Genomic DNA, 13,733 nt, shown 5'->3' with positions numbered 1-13,733 from the left:
CTAGCTGTGCAAGACCCCTTGGGGAAGAACAACCATAACATGATAGAATTTTTTTATCAAGATCGAGAGTAAGGTTGTTGGTTCAGACACTAGGGTGCTGCACCTTAATAAAGGAAACTACGAGGATATGAAGTGTGAGTTGGCCTTGGTAGACTGGAGAGTTATTTAAAGGGATGACAGTGGATAGGCAATGGCAATCATTCAAGGAATGCATGGGGGAACTGCAATAACTGTTTGTTCCTGTCTCTTGCAAAAGCAAAATGGGTAAAAGGGCCAATCCAAGGCTTACAAAGGAAATAAGAGATAGCATCCGATACAAGAAAGAAGCATACAGATTGGCCAAGAAAAATGATAAATCTGAGGTTTGGGAGCAGTTTAGTATTCAGCAAAGAAAGACCAAGGGATTGATTAAAAAGGGGAAAATAGAGTATGAAAGTAAGCTTGCAGGGAACATAAAGACTGACACTAAGAGTTTCTATTGGTATGTGAAGAGAAAGAGATTGGTAAGGTCAAATGTAGGTCCCCTACGGACAGAAATGGGGGAATGTATAATAGGAGACAAAGAAATGGCTGAGGAATTGAATACGTACCTTCGTTCTGTCTTCACAAAAGAGGACACAAATCAGATACCAGAATTGTTGGAGGGTGAAAAATTTATTGAGAGGGAAGAACTGAGGGAAATCAATATGAGTAGAGAAATGGTGCTAGAAAAGTTGTTGGGATGGAAGGCCAATAAATCCCCAGGGCCTGATAATCTACATCCCAGAGTACTTAAGGAAGTAGCTCTAGAAATAATGGATGCATTGGTGGTCATCTTCCAAGCTTATATAGACTCTGGAACAGTCCCTGCAGATTGAAGGGTAGCTAATGTCCCTCTAATATACAAATAGGGAGGTAGAGAGAAAACAGGGAATTATAGATTGGTGAGCCTAACATTGGTAGTGGTGAAAATTCTCAAATCCATTGTCAAGGATTTTATAGCAGAGCATTTAGAAAGCCGTGGTAGGATCAGACAGAGTCAGCATGGATTTAAGAAGGGGAAATCATGCTTGACAAATCTGTTGGAATTCTAAGAAGATGTAACTAGTAGAGTTGACAAGGGGGAGCCAGTCAATGTAGTATATTTGGACTTTCAGAAAGCATTTGACCAAGTCCCACGTAAGAGATTAATGTGCAAAATTAAAATGCATGGGATTGCGGGAAGTATATTAAGATGGATTGGAAACTGGTTGGTAGAGAGGAAACAAAGTGTAGGAATTAGTGGGTCCTTCTCAAATTGGCAGGCAGTAACTTGTGGGTGCCACAGCGATTGGTGCTGGGACCCCAGCTATTCACGATATATATTAATGATTTGGATGAGGGAACAAAATGTAACATCTCCAAGTTCACAGATGATACCAAGTTGGACGGGAGGGTGAAATGTGACGAGGATGCAGAGATCCTTCAGCATATTCTTGACAGGTTGGATGAGTGGGCAAATCAATGGCAGATGCAGTAAAATTTGGATAAATGTGATGATAGTCTCTTCGGAAGCAAAAACAAGAAGGCAAATTACTATCTGAATGGCTGTAAATAGGGAGAGGGGAGTGTGCAGCAGGACCTGGGTGTCCTTGTGCACCAGTCACTGAAGGTAAGCATGCAGGTGCAGCAGGCGGTAAAGAAGGCAAATGGTATGTTGGCCTTCATTGCGAGAGGTTTTGAGTACAAGAGCAGGGATGTGTTATTGCAGTTATACAGGGCCTTGGTGAGGCCATACCTGGAATATTGTGTGCAGTTTTGGTCCCCTTTTCCGAGGAAGGAGTGAGGAGTAAGGAGTTGCTCTCAAGGGAGTACAGCGAAGGTTTAACAGGCTGATTCCGGAGATGGCGGGTCTGACGTATGAAGAGAGATTGACTAGGGTGGGATTGATTTCACGAGGGTTCAGATGAATGAAGGGGGATCTCATAGAGACTTATAAAATTCTAACAGGGCTGGACAGAGTAGATGCAGGGAGGATGTTCCCAATGGTGGGTGTGTCCAGAATGAGGGGTCACAGTATGAGGATTTGGGGTAGACAATTTAGGATGGAGGTTAGAAGACATTTCTTCATCCAAAGATTGGTGAGCCTGTGGAATTCATTACCACAGGAAGTAGTTGATGCCAAAACATTGAACATATTCAAGAAGCGACTAGATATATCACTTGGGGCAGATGGGATCAAAGATTATGGGCAGAAAGCAGGATTAATCTATTGAGTTGAATGATCAGCCATGATCATGAGGAATGACAGAGCAGGCTCAAAGGGCAGAATGGCCTCCTGTTGCTCCTATTTTCTATGTTTCTATGGCTCAAGGGCCCAACAGCCCACTCCTGTTCCTAAGTCTTATGATAATTTTTAATTGGAAAAACATATTTTCATTTGCAACTTCAGTACAGACCAAAACAAGTCTACTTTATTACTATGTTCGTATATAACTCACCCTGCCTCTGGTCTGAATACTTTTACTCCAATAACTGGTGTGTTGATCTAATTGCAGGCTATTTTCTTTTACATAGTTTGTAACCTGTCTAAAAATGTCTTTCGCACCTACAGTAACTGTATAATCAAGATTCAGAAAAGTGTGTACTTTGGATGAAAGATGATTTGGACGAGGGGAAGAAAATTAGAGATCTAGCTCAATGGTTTATCACAATCCAAGTCACAAAGATGTTTTCAAGAAGGAGGTAGAGATACCTCTTGTGGCTAAAGGGATCAGGAATATGGGAGAGGGCAAGATCAGGGTTTGAACTCTGATCAGCCATGATCCTAATGAATGGCAGAGCAGACTCAAGGGTTGGAATGGCCTACTCCTGCTTCCGTCTTCTATGATTCTAGGCTGTAAGCTCTTTTTTAATTGAAGATGAAGGCAAAGGCGACAGTAACCTTTAAGCTACTTTTGAGTTTAATCTATAATTTTGTGTGATTTGTTCCTCTGAGTTTATAATAGTTCTACACACTCTAGATTTATGCCTTTGATATTCTTTTTATATTAGGTGAGGGAAATTTGCACATTTATGTCAATTTTTTGCTAATTAAGTATGGTACATCTGTTGCACTAATGTGCATCCTATTATGGTCTTGATGAGCTCCAAATGGATAGAAATGCTGTTTTTGTTTGATTTGGTCAGTGTTACTAATGCTTATTAAAAGATTTGTTGCTTTTTTAAATTATTTTTTTTCGCAAAATTATAATTAATGTGTATTTCAAAAACACCAGAACCTAGACCTACAGCAGTGATTTATTGAGAAATGTTACGACATAACTCTGGAGCAGGCAGGAATGAAACCTAGTGCCACAGGAGCCTGAAATTCCACAAGCTGCCCTGATGCGATCTGAACCTGTGCCCCAGAGCATTAGCCTGAAACTCTGGACTACCATTCCTGTGACATTAGCACTGTGCTACCCCTAGCTCTACATTATAGTTGCTCTAATACCAAATTGCTTCAAGGCTTTGTTCAAGGTGACTTTAGATTTAAAGAAGAAAGAACAGTCCAGCAGAGGAACAGTCCCTTCAACCCACCAAGCTTGTGCCAACACATTACACTTTTCTAAACTAAAAATCTTTTGCTTCTGCACCATATGTATCCCTCTATTCCCTGCCTAATTATATATCTGTCAAAATGCTTCTTAAATGTTGCTATTGTATCTGTTTCTACAACCTCCTGAAATTTAACAACTTCTGTTTTCTTAAAAAAAAAACTTGCCTCTCACATCTCCTTTATGTTTCCCCCTGTTATTTTAAATCCATGTACTTTAGTTATTTACATTTCTACCCTGGGAGAAAGACTCCGACTATCCATTCTCATGGGTTGAAATGGCAACTTGGCAACATTCTATCAAGATATGACAGGTTTTTTTTCTCTCTGCAGCAAATAGTGTTTTGAGTAGATTAAGGTCATAAATTCTGCAATAAGCAAGAATTATATCAAATATTCAAAAATATAAGTGCTTTAATAGAGTTTCACATAAGTCTTTCTTTACCCTGATATGTAGAGATGGGATTAGGTCAAGAAATCCTTCAAACCTGTATTACCCATTCAGTTAGACCATAAATAATTTGTATCTTAACCCAAAAAGCTCACAAATAATTCAAAACAAATGCAGGATTTGAACATTCTCCTTTTTGTTTGGAGAGAGTGAGTTTCTGTCTATGAATCTATGTTCCTTAGAAATCCAGCTGATTATCTTAAATTGGTTATTAATGTAGCTATCATTGCAGTCAGGATTGTTGAGCAAATACCACCTCATTCCAAAATCATCACTAACAGAAGTTTTGTCTTGGGTTTTGGAAATCTGAGTCTGATTATGCACTGCATATTGCACCTGAGCCAATCAGAGTTGACTTACCAATCAGTGTGGATACTTTTCTCCTGCAGTGTAAATTGTTATAATTGTTCAAACTTCAGCACTCTTACATTTTTCCTGTTATGTGTTGGTTAAATGGTTCACCAGCATGCCTCTTTTTTAAGAACTATGCACAGCTTGTCTGATGTGTGTCTACCTTCAGGAGTCATCTTTGAATAATCTGCACCATTTATTTCCAATTATTCTGCTTTTGTTTGCCATCTTAGGTGCAGAATGTATGTCTGGTACTATAATGGTAATCAGCTTATTTTCAACTAAGGAAAGATTAAGTAGGGCTGAGTTTACCAGAGTCATGAAGAGAAGTTGTCATTTGAAGATTGACAAATGTACTTGATGGTTATGTGGAGGATGGGTACAGAAAAGAAGTTAACAGATTTCAGAAGTCACTTAAATGTAGTTGCAAAGTTGAACTTGATGATTTAGATTTGGGAACCAAACTGAATTTTGATCAGAATACAGATAATAGTTATAGAGTCATAGAATCAAAGAGTCAAACAGCACAGAAACAGACCCTTTGGTCCAACTCATCCATGCCAACCAAGTTTCCCAAACTCATCCCCTTTCCTTCATGTGGCCCTTATCCTTCTAAAACTTTCTTATTCATGTACGTATATTTTAAATGTTGTAACTGTACCTGCATCTGTCACTTCTTCTGGCTATTGATTCCACATAGAAACCACCCTTTGTGTGAAAAAGTTGCCCCTCAAGTCCCTTTTAAATCTTTCTTTCCTCACTTTAAAAATATGCCATCTAGTTTTGAACTCCATCACCCTCGGGAAAAGACCTTTATGCTACTCTGTTCACCTTATCATTGCCACTCATGAATTTGTAAACCTCTGTAAGGTCAGCCCTCAACCTCCTACACTCCAGTGAAAAAAGTCCCAACCTATCCAGCCTCTCCTTATAACTCAAGCCGTCCAGTCTGGGCAACATCCTTGTAAATCTTTTCTGAACCCTCTCCAATTTAATATTATCCTTCCTACAGGAGAGCAACCAGAACTGCACACAGTACTCCAAAAGTGGCCTCACCAACATCCTGTACAGTCTCCACATGATGCCCAGCTCCTCTGCAAAATGGTCTGAGTAATGATGACAAGTATGCTAAGTGTCTTTTTAATCACCCTGTCTACCTGTGATACAAATTTCAATGAACTATATACCTGAACTCCTGGGTCTCTCTGTTCGAAAACACCAGGCAGGGCCATACCATTATCTGTAAATCCTGGCCTTGTTTATTTTAAATGCAATACCTCACATTTATCCAAATTAAACTCCATCTGCCACTTCTCAGTTCATTGGCCCAATTGATCGAGATCTTTTTGTAATCTTAGATAACCTTCTTCCCTGACTACTATGTCACCAGTTTTGGTGTCATCCGCAAACCTGTTAATCATCCAAATCATTTGTACAAAAGTAGACCCAGCACTGATCCTTGTGGGACACTGCTGGTCACAGGCCTCCAGTCCGATAAACAGCCCTCCTCCACCACTCTGTGTCTCCTACCATCAAGCCAATTTGGTATCCACTTAGCAAGCTCTCTCTGAATCCTATGTGATCTGACTTTACTAATCAATCTACCATGTGGAACCTTGTCAAAGGCTTTACTGAAGTCCGTGTAGATGACATCTACTGCTCTGCCCATATCTATCATTTTGGTGGCATTCTCAAAAAACTCAATCAAGTTTGTGAGACACCATGTCCCACACACAAACCATGCTGACTATCTCAAATCAGATGAGTAGTATTATATGTATGATAGAATGCAAAGATGGCTCACAAACTGTGTAGGGTTGAATTTTGACAGTTAGTAAGAATACATGAGTGACAGATGTGAAGATGGCTTAACTGGGTTTTCTTGTGCAGATGATATATAAGATCATTGTTGTATAGTATTGCACAGGCGAATAGATTTGTGAAAACATATAAAATATTGGAGAGGTTGAAATTTAGGGAAGCAAGGGTATATATAAGACATTGAGTGAAATAGCACCAGAACTGAATTTTTTTTAAAAAATTAAAGTGGCGGCTTTCTGAACATTTTGGCTATTTGAACACACCATATTCCACAATGAAGTCTGCCTACATTCGCAAAAGGCCACTTGGACAAAGTACTTCAGGGCAATTGAAATTGTTAGAACAATGCCTTGGCACATAGTCAAAATCTTCAGATGTGGAGAAAGCAGGTATAAAATGGAAGGAAGGAAGAAAGTAATGTTTTACTGAACAGTAATGATATAAGATTTTTTTTCTCTCAAACTATATATTGTTTGACATTGCTTATTAATATTTTTTATGGACCAGACCAAACCCCCTCAAAATATTCAGAAGATAGTCGAAACCTTGACTTTTTCTTATTTTCAAGATAAGTGTAAGTTATTGCATTCCGGATGCAATTCAATTGGTCAAACTATCGGATTTAAAGCAAAACAGTTTATTCATCCACTATAGTTAAAATACAACAAAAGAAATAGTTGGAATAACTTAACTCTATTGGAAAATTTAATAGATCCAGTAACTATTACTAATTAACTGTTCCAATATAGCAACATTCCATAAACACACTCTTGTCAAATGGCAAATTCAGAAAACAGATAGTCTCACAGGCAGTTCCCAGAGCAGGCAGAGAACCCTCAGTTTTGTCTGTAACCGAGAAAATTTAAAACGGAGCTTTCGCTTCTTCAAGACCAAAAACAGCAACTGCTACTGAAAGAAACTAAAAAAATTGAAAAACCAAATTTTTTCTGATGAAGGGTCTAGGCCCGAAACGTCAGCCTCTCTGCTCCTATGATGCCGCTTGGCCTGCTGTGTTCATCCAGCCCTGCACCTTGTTGTCTCGGATTCTCCAGCATCTGCAGTTCCTACTATCTCTAAAAAAATTGAAAAACCTGGGTCTGTGGGTGGGAGCTTGATCACACATATTCAGGCTGCTTCTATTGTTCTAACATTGTTCAAAAAAAAAACAAGGCCTCAGAAGCAGTTTACTTTCTTACAGACTGCTCTGTGCCTCTCATTCAATCTTTTTTTATGTAAGAAAAGGAAAAAGTAACCTCTTAACGCCACAGTATTGTCCCAATATGAAAACCGCAAAATAATAAAACATAATACAAGTCTATAATTTGCTGCCAAAATAGTGAGGCTAATAGTGCTGATATTTATTTATGTCCAAACCCTAACAGGCAAGAAACAGCTATGTGTTTAAATGCAGAAATCTAAAAGTTGCTATCAGAGATGCATTACTTTTCTGAGATAGTAGGAACTGCAGATGCTGGAGAATCTGAGATAACAAGGTGTAGAGCTGGATGAACACAGCAGGCCAAGCAGCATCAAGCTTTCCTGCTCCTCTGATGCTGCTTGGCCGGCTATGTTCATCCAGCTCTACACCTTGTTATCTGCATTACTTTTCTGTTACGTTCTCAGAAATACCGATCATCTTTCTGTTAGCTTCACCGCTGACAAACTTTGAATGAATGAAGTCACTACATTTATTCAGTATATCCCAAATAAACTGCATATCAAAGTTGTATTTCGGATTTCATGTCTGAGTACACTGTTAACAACAATTGTTAATTCTTGTTAGTTAATTCCCCGGTACTGAAAATTAAGTGTAATATGCTTGAAGCCTCATTCCTCCAACATTTTTATTGTACAAGACTTTTTTAAAAGATATTGATTAACATTTATTTTGTGAAATTGTCTTTTCTCACGATCCACCATTATTTCAGTCATTCTTTGTCTATACCTGATGGAGCTTTTAATTCAATTTGTTCATTTGAGTTTAACTTCCTTCTCAGCCCTTGTATTACAAACTTCCAATGCTGCAATTTAGTTAGTTCAGAAAGTACATAGTTCATTGTCCCCCTTTCCTTTCAACACAGATGCCTGGTGTCCCTCATTGAAGCATTATCATCTTGCACTTTGAGCAACTCGTCACATAAAAAAATTTGGAAAACCTAGACTTTCAAGAAAAGTCTCATGGAAAGCTTTGTTAGCTGCCCTGTTAATGTGGTCTGTTATTTCTTGTCGATCTTACTAAAACCAGATTTTTTTTTCCTTCTGTTCCTTCATTAAGTTTGCAGTTTTAGTCATTGGAATGAATAGAATGAGAACTAAATTTTATATTCATTTAATATTCCCACAACAAGATGAATACTTGGCAGCAAATGAAAATTTACCCTGCTGTTCACAAGGAAGTTGTTCAGAGCAGATTTCCTCAATTCTTCCTAATTAACAGGGCCAAGGCTGGCAATTGCTTTGATCAGCATCTCTTGTGAACCATCTATTCTCCAAGATGTAGAACAGAATGGTTAATTGAAGACTGAGAGACACATATGGATTCTTATTTCCCAATGATAGGTTGTCTTCAATCTCTAAGGCTCCAATATCCTTGGCCTTTGCTTTTGGATTAATGTAATCTGGATACTAAGATTATCTTACAGAGAACGCTATTGATTATGGATTGAATAGAATTGCACAGTATTTTATGAAATTGAGATGGCATGCAATAGACTTGTGCTGTCATTCTGAGGCTCCATGAAAATCATGACTATGGAGGATTGTGGATATTCAATCATTGAATATGTTTCAGACAGAGATCAAAAGATGTCTTGATATTAAAGAGACGGGGAACACTTGAAAATAACATATTGAGGTTTAAATTCAGTCATGATCCAGCTGAATGGCAGAGAAGATTTGAGTGCTGAATGGCCTACTCATGCTCATATGTCCTATGTTCCATGTTCCAATGATTGTAGTGATCTTATTCATGACTTAAGCTTGCTTCTAGTTTAAATATCAAGAACAAAATCATGTCCAGGCTATATAGCCCAAATGAAAGATATCCAGTAGCTGCAGGCATCCAAAAGAAAATAGCCTCTGCCTTCTGAATTAATTATATTGATTTCAGCAGAACAAACTTTTAATCAGGTTTTTGTGCTTTCGAAATATTCCAAATAGAGCTTTGTTTCACTTGATGTTATTCACATTACTCAGATGCAAAACAAATTGTAATAGTTTCCCTTATTAACACAAGCAGGGAACCCAGGGGAAAAAAAAACTGAAGCTAGTTAGGATGGTTTGCTTTGTGTTCTGAAAGAGTTCTGAAGAAAGGTCACTGGGCCTGAAACATAAACTTTGCTTTCTCTCCGCTGATGCTGCCAGACCTGAGTTTTTCCAGCAATTTGTGTTTGTTTCTGATTTCCAGCATTCGCAGTTCTTCCTTTTAACGGTTTGCTTTGTATTACTCACACAAACCACATTGGTTTCCACAATAATCCTGGCAAGACCTACTTGTTACTTATTACAATCTCTGTTGACCTCTCATCTGTCTTTAAGTTATCAGATCATCTGCCATTCATTAGATTAAACAAGAAGAAATTGTCTACAAGTCAGTCTTCCTGATACAGTTTGCATGTGAAATACCTATCAACAATTTTTTTTTATATTCTTCACCCTGTACTCAGGCTAAAATGGTGCCAAAAAATGTGCATCCATGACACATTTCATCTCATGGCATGCCTTAACACAGTTAACTTATTGATCTTTTAATTTTAATAATGTGTTCACAACACACCATTGTCATTCTGTAAGTTGACAGCAAGTTCAACTCTTAATGCCATTATTTGGGAAATAATGTCAAAATAATTCTGGCTTTATTCATGATCAGCACTTTGTTTTGAATTTTTCCCACAGCTGTCATGTCATTAGGCAATTAGGTAATGCTCAAGTCTTCAAATTTGAATGAGATTTTTGTTGATTCCAGTAGAGTTGTGGTTTCTTTAACATCCGGTGATATAATTACTTATGGTGCATGTTTACCAGAGCACTTGGATAACTGAAATCCAACGTTGACAAATGAGAAGCCTGCTTATTTCAAACCTCTGCCAGCAAAAACAAACCAATAACTCAAATAGCCAAGGTCTTTTCCCCAGGGTAGGGGAGTCCAAAATTCACAGTTTGTTTTTGTATATGAAGACAAAGTACAGTAGCTGTGATTTCCAGTTCGAGGTCCACAACTTTGATTTTATGTTGGGCACAGATTCTAGTAATTTAATCGACAATGACAAACCATGTCACAGCACAGAAGGTCAGCTAGCAATGGCAGTAAAATGTTTACCTCAGATGTGTTATGTTTGACTCAAATTCTATTGTCATCCTTTCACGTGCAGTTATGAATTAGAGGCATAGAGTCATAGACATTACAGCACAAAAACAGATCCTTCAGTCCAACTCGTCCATGCCGACCAGATATCCTAAATTAATCTAGTCCCATTTGCCAGCATTTGGCCCATATCCCTCTAAACCCTTCCTATTCATATATCTATCCAGATGCCTTTTAAATGTTGTAATTGTACCAGCCTCCACCATTTCCTCTGGCAGTTCATTCCATACATGCACTACCCTCTGTGTGAAAAAGTTGCCCCTTTGATCCCTTTTATAACTATCCCCTCTCACCTTAAATTTATACCCTCTAGTTTGGACTCCCCTACCCTGGGGAAAAAGACCTTGACTACTTGCCCTATTCATGCCCCTCATGATTTATAAACCTGTATGAGGTCACCCCTCAGCCTCCAACACTCCAGCGAAAATAGCCCCCGACTGTTCAGCCTCTCCCTATAGCTCAAACGCTCCAACCCTGGCAACATCCTTGTAATTTTTTTCTGAATTCTGTCAAATTTCACAATGTCTTTACTGCAGCAGGGAGATAGAATTGAACACAGTATTCCAGAAGTAGCCTAACCAATGCCCTGTGTACCCCAACATGACCTCCCAATTCCTATACTCAATGCACTGACCATTAAAGGCAAACAAAAAAATTGCCCTCTTCACTCCCCTGTCTTCTTGTGACTCTGCTTTCAAGGAACTATGAACCATAGGATCTGATTGTATAACTAGTTAGTGAATAGTCACCTATTAACTTTTGGCTGCAACTCTCCCACTCTGTAAAGTAATTTTGGAAAATTGGTTGAAGCCTGATAGAAGTTGTCTGAACTGATTTATTCAGTGTGAATAGGGCTTCCAACAATTTTGTGCCAAAATTACAATAGAGGTTTGGGAGGGCTCCTTGGAAATTTAGGTCTTTCTCGTTATGTTTATTTGACAAATGGCTACTTGCAGCATGGTGGCCTGTTGATGCCTCCATCCTCTGTTACAGTTTTAAGAGGAAGAGCTTTTTGAAGTAGCTTCCCAACATGGTCTAACAGTTAAATTCACAATATTAAGTGTCAATCACCTTAGTGTGAGAAATTACAATGGAGACAAGACTTTTACCTCTGGTTTAACAGAGAAGCTAAACTTTTTCAAGTTGGTTATTTTTTAAGATGGACAATTTTTACTTCAATTTCATGACAATTTCCTGATCATTTTACATAGTTTTATTGCTGACAGATCACAATCTTTGTGACTCAATCCTTTATTTCTTTGGACAAGTTGGGCATGAGAATTTCTAAGATAATTATACATTCTGTTTATTCTTAAATATTCACTTTAGAGTATTATTTAAGGCACCACTTTGGTGTCTTCCACATACCTAATTTACATTATACTAATTTTCCTTTCCTGAATAGGTCACCAGGCATTGCCATTACAAAAAATTAGTTTAATTAACACCACTTTTCTGCAGATGATCGTTGTCTATAATATCATTATAACAGTCTACATGATATTTACAAAGTGTTCCAACGACATCTTAATAATACTAAAAGGGTGCTGAATGACCTTTCCATTGCCTAAAGAGAGAACGCTCTGAAGATTTAATTTGTAGCATTCATTATATGATGAGAAAGAGAGTAGCATGTTGGATTTTAAATAATTGTGGGCTATAATTATGCTTTAAAATGTTTCTTGAGTGGGATTGATTTTATGCTTAAATTGCTTGACTATTAAGTAAGCAATGTAACTAATTTTGGAATCACACTAGTAATCAGATGGAATAGTAGGTTCAATGGACAAATTGTCTATACTCGTTCAAAACATGACTGTTACTGTACTGCAGTACAACTTTTGTGTGATATTCCTACTCTTACAAACATTCGTGGATTGGAAAATTAAAAGTACGAGAGTCTCCATTGGCATGTTTCTTCCATTCAATGAAAATTTGCCAATGTGGTGGTCTGGCCATGACGTAGTTTGTTTGCTCCATGTTAATGTGTGTACAGGTTGTACCTCCTTAATGCAGTACTGTATGGGCTAGCAACCTCTGTGGTCTGACACCCACAGAGTGGGGGTCTGTGTGAAGTCACTGTGAACAGTCTTATAGGGATTTAATCAGTGAAGGCTCTGGTGAGATTTCTGAGTAGGTTGACAAGTGTGGTAAGCTCATCTTGATGTTGAGTGCAACTCGCGACTGTAGTAATGGTAGCAAGGTCAGCCAGCTGGACCTTATAGAATATGAGTTTGCAGATTGCCAGGGACCCAATTTCACTTCCACTCTTGGCGACGGTCTGTGTGAAGTTTGCAAATTCTTCCCGTGTCTGCATGGGTATCTGCTGGATGCTCCAGTTTCCTCCCAATGTCCAAAGATGTGCAAATTAGGAGGATTGGCCATGCTAAATTGCCCATAGTGATCAGGGATGCCTCGGTTCGGTGCAATAGCCAAGTGAAATGCAAGGTTACAAGGATAGGGCAAGTGGATGGATCTGGATGGAATGGTCTTCAGAGAGTTGGTCTGGACTTGTTGGGCTGAATGGCCTGTTTCTACACTGTAGAGATTCTAAGGATTGGGCCTATAATCTGCTCCAGTCAGGGAGACCTGGCTGATAAAGAAAGAATGAATGTCATGGAAATAGGCATTCTGAATGCCTGACTAAGTGAGAGGCTATGCATTTGTAAATAAAGGGTGATTGGTGATGAGATGTTGGCCTCTGAAGAATTATTTCAGTGTCATTATTTATGCTTTTCACTTTTCACAAGTTCCATTTGATCTTCTCGCTGGGCAATGACAAGATTCCAATTAACAGGGATTAATGCTTATTAAACCTTTAATTTACAGCACAAGTTCCCTCATTACTGTTTAGCCTACCATTTTACCAAACTCACCAAGCAAGCTCGTTGTTGGGAAATCTTGGCAAGGAAACTAGAGCTAGCATGTGGCAGATGCAGCTTGCCACTTGCTCCAAATGACACATTTGAAACAGGCACCAACGTCATAAGGTATGCTGCATGGGCACAGCTGCATATACCTGACACCAACAAAATTTGGCAACCAACATGTGCCAGCCCCTATGAACACTCACGGTCCTGGGGAAGAGGAGGTCTGCCTGTTTATCACCTCTTCCAGCTTGATTTCCAAGACTTCTTCCACAGAGCAAGCTGTTGACCTCCCACTGTCTGGTATGCCCAGGACAAAGAACT

Source organism: Rhincodon typus, chromosome 11, assembly GCF_021869965.1.
Source record: "Rhincodon typus isolate 14 chromosome 11, sRhiTyp1.1, whole genome shotgun sequence".
Taxonomy (NCBI): domain Eukaryota; kingdom Metazoa; phylum Chordata; class Chondrichthyes; order Orectolobiformes; family Rhincodontidae; genus Rhincodon; species Rhincodon typus.
Note: the sequence above shows the minus strand (reverse complement) of the source record.